Source organism: Elephantulus edwardii, unplaced genomic scaffold, assembly GCF_000299155.1.
Source record: "Elephantulus edwardii isolate Elephantulus edwardi_28Jun2011 unplaced genomic scaffold, EleEdw1.0 scaffold00020, whole genome shotgun sequence".
NCBI lineage: Eukaryota > Metazoa > Chordata > Mammalia > Macroscelidea > Macroscelididae > Elephantulus > Elephantulus edwardii.
This window is the reverse complement of record NW_006399770.1, coordinates 269235-273754: the sequence shown is the minus strand read 5'-3', so window position 1 is coordinate 273754 and position 4520 is coordinate 269235.

Below are 4520 nucleotides of genomic sequence, written 5' to 3'. Positions count from 1 at the left end.
AGCTCATTAAAAAGACTGAAAAAAAGAAGACCAAAACAAATGTCAGAACAGATTAAAAATTGCTCTAAAACAAAAAGCCAAATAGGTAAGAAATGAAAAATAGAGGTGAACAAAAGATATCAAAGTGGCTCAAAAAGAGCAAGTATTATAATTGAATATGCAAAGACCTGGAGACAGAAAAGCAAATAGGAAGAACATGCATTTCTCAAGCCAAAAGAAATGGGGGAGGGGGGAAGTCAAACCTCAGGAGCAAGACTGAAGGATTCCATGGGCAATATTAAATGATGAAGAAAATATAAAAAGATAGAAGGAATACACAGAATTACTGCACCAAAAATAATGGGTTGATACTTCACTATTTCAAGAGGTAGCATAAGATGAAGAGTCAGCGATACTGAAGGATGAATTGCAAGCTGCACCAAAAATACAGGTATAAAAGATGTCCCCGAGGGGGGAAAAAAAGAAAACCCCACAAAACCATGGCTCCAGGAATTGATGGAATACCAAATGAAATATTTCAGTAAATGAATACCAGATTTAAGAGTAATCACTCAACTGTGTCAATAAATTTGGAAGGTAACTGGCTGATGAACTGATTGGGGGAAAAATTCATATCCATGCTCGGTTAAAATCTTATTGCTGTTGAGTTGGAACTGAGTCATAGCTGACTCTCCACTGGGTTTCCATGGCTATAGATTGTGTGGAAGGAGACTGCCCATCTTTCTCCCTCAAATCAACTGAGTTAGCAGTGTAATCCTATGGACTATCCATCAAAGCTCCCTATATCAAAGAAAAATAACTCAAATGAATGCAGAGTTTACCCAACAGCATCTTTAATATAATTTTGAGGAAGGCCCTCAACCAGGTGGATTGACAGTGACTTCAGCAGTGGACTTGAGTGTGCCAGAGATTGTGAGGATGGTACAGGATAGGACAGAGTTCAGATCTGAGTCTGTCACTATGTATTGTACTTGACTCGATGGCACCTAACAACATACTACCATATGTCCTCACTCCTCATCTTGGCCTTTATTATGGTTTAAATTTTGTCTTTTAAAAAGAAATGCTGACATCCTAATCCTTGCTATTTGTGTACATTATGTTTTTGGGAAACTGTCTTTGAAGATGTTCTAAGTTAACCTATTTAATATATGTTTCCAGACATCTTTGTTTATTCTTTGTTAAGACTGAATTGTTTTAACTACTTCTTGACATGTGGGTCTTCTTCAAAGCACATCATCTTCTGTACTACTGAAAGTTAGCTTTAAAAAAGGATCTAATTATATTACCTATCTACTTTTAAAGTTCCACCATATTTTTGTGACTAGTGTGAGTTATAGATGGTTAAGTTCTCAAGAATATGGAACTGGATTATTTTCTACTGAGAATTAAAACTAAATTAATGCATAATGAAAGAGCATGTCTTGTGAATTCAAGACTTCAACTATTTATGAAGGTAAACATGGCATTTAGTAACTTTCAATCACCAGTTATAGTTCACATCTTTATATTTCCTACTTTTTTCCTCCACCACTCTTTTCTGTCAGTTTGCCATTCATAAGGTGGCAGTTAATTTATGAGTGGAGTTAATTTATGAGTGATAGTTAATTCAGAGGCACCTAACAACACTCTTTACCCCCATCCTGGCCATGATTCCTCTCTGTGCTCCTCTGTCTAGAATGGCCTAGCACCATACAAGTTCTCATTCATACTTCAAAGGCAACTGTCTGTAATAAACTACAGGTTACCCAGTAGCTTCAAGAGATAGTTTAACAAGTTTTTACATCTTCTCCATAATCTTTCATTAGTCCTCTAAAAAAGAAAAAAACCCCAAATAAAAATAATAGTTCTGTGTGGATGACTGGTGATTTTATTTTATTGAACTACAATATATAAATTAAAGCAAATATTTTCTATGTAAGTGCATCTTCAAGGCAACTCCTCTAGCTGACACTTCCAACTAGATTACAAACGCTAAACATTTACTCCAAGGAGTCCTGGTGATGCAGTCATTACATCATTGGCTGCTAACTAAAAAGTTGCCAAACTACTAGAAATTCTGAAATTGTCCAGACCTGAACATTACTTATCCTCAGAAGTGTTATTTAGTTCTATTTTGACAATCTATTAGTTTCTCTGTTTCTTATAATAGCAGCCACGTATGCCTTTTAGCTTATCAAACCGTAGTACTATCTCTTTTGGTCTCTTCCACTCGGACAGCTCACTTAGGAGGTAGACTCGACATCAGTTTCACTGTGAATAAAATAATTATGAGAAGACATACTTCCTAGTACTGCTGAGAATTAAGTGTGTTAATGCATATTTAAAGCACACAACAGTGTCTAAATTTTAACAAGTGCAAAATAAATGTTAGCAATTAATTTTCAATATATTCTTGCTGAATGATCAAGCATTAAGCCCAGAATCCCACAGCAGACTTAGACAACATGTGTTTAAAAAAGCATGATGTGAAAAAACATGATGTGGCCTGAAACAAGCGATTATTTAAACAAAATGCCTTTTAACTATTTGCAGGTGTGACTGAATAACATGTTGATATTTAATAGCATTTTTTAAAAAGCTTTCAAGATTCTGAAATTTTAAAAAAGAAATGGAATTTTGATGACACATCTGTGAGCCTATGAGGAAGTTTATTTAAAAAAAACATACTTAAAACAATTTCACATTTGAAGACAAAGAAAATAACACTGTCTCAGGGAGTTATGCAGTTTGACTATGATATAACACATTTTATATTACAAACCACTCAAATGAAGCATATTGTTCTGTAGAGGAATAACACCAAAATGAAAGGAAGGAGTATCGGATTCTAGATGGCAAATGAGCTGTACAATCTTGAACAGTCTCTTCATTTCTCTGAGCATCAGAGTCCTCATGTTAAACATGAGGAGATTAAATAAATAATCTCTAAATTCCAACCTACCTCTAAAATATATAGTTTCTATAATCTTGTATTTTAATTATTTTCTTACAAGGTCTTTTTAATAAACACCAAACATATTCTTTGGGTGGTGAGGAGGAAACAACCCTTATTTTTTCCCATACAAGTATTTAAAAGCTCTATTTTTTTACTCTTACTGTTTCTTGACTTTTGAATGTAAATATGCAAGAATGAATGCTCCCCTACATGGAGCTTTACATTAAAAACACATAGAAGTTTTATGCTATAATAGATTGGTTGCTAATACTATATAACTATTTCATTATGCAAGAATAACAAATTATAGTATATGTTGAAAAGAATTACAGATTATTAATTTATTATTGATAATCTGTGGAAAATTTTGCTAACTTAGAAAAGAAATTCCAAACTACAACATTTCTTTGCCTCGGACATATTTTAGAGAAATTATGAGTTAAGTACAATGTTTTAGGTAAGAGGCTAATTCTATTAAGGGAGTCCCTGAGTGGTGCAAAAGGCTAATGCACTGAGCTGCTACCTGAAAGGTTAGACATTCAAGTCCACCATTGAGAGGAAAGCCTGGTGATCTGCTTCTGAAAAATCATGTAATTGAAGACCCTGTGGAATACAGTTCTCTTCTGACACACATGGAGTTGCCATGAGTTGGTGTTGTCAAAACCAACTGGATAATTCTACTAAATCTCACCATTCTATTGAGGCAATATTCTCCAAAATCACGTAGGTATCCAAGATCATGCTCGCTAACAGAAATCTGTGGAAAAGCTTCACATTTTAACCTTTCTACAAGTATTACAGACTGAAAAATAATGTGATCAAGAAATTCAGGAACTAGGGTGTATAGACAAGCTAAGAAAGCAAACAAACATGCACGCAACTTTAACTCAAATACTTCCTCAATGATTCATGTATCTACTTATAAATTATTGTTTCTTGCAGGCACAGTTCCAAAATACCCTATCATGGAATAGAAAATGGAGAATGTTCAAATAGCTGTAAAGGATATCTATCTAGATAGGAAGATGGATAGTTTCTTCATTCAAACAAGGACAGAGGCCTCTCTCTAGATACATCCCTACAAGAGAGGCACAGAGGATTTCATTCCTCATAGTTTTAGTAACAATGTGGTGTGTTTACCTCACAGTATTTTGAACCTGAATTGTTGGGAAAGTGAGACTTCTTTTCCCCTAAAGCTCAGCTATTAGCCTCAATCACACCAACCTGAGTATGAATGTCATTCATAGATTTACACTACATAAACTGACACAGGCATGTAAATTCTTACTGTTAAATTGTTACTATATGCAGTGCAAAAAGTAAAGTGCATTCACATCAGGAAAGAAGGACTGAAGCTAGGATTTCCTTACAAGTCTTCGAATTTCTCTAGCAATATAGAAAACATGCTCAAAAATGTAAAAAACATTTTTGCTATGTGTGATATCATATTAATAAATAAACTATAACTGGAAAGACTCCTTCAAGATTAAGGATAGTCTGTGTCTGGCTAATGTTATATATATAAGCATCAAAAAAATAAAAAGGTGGCATAGTTTAAAATTTTCCAAAAAAGTTAATACTC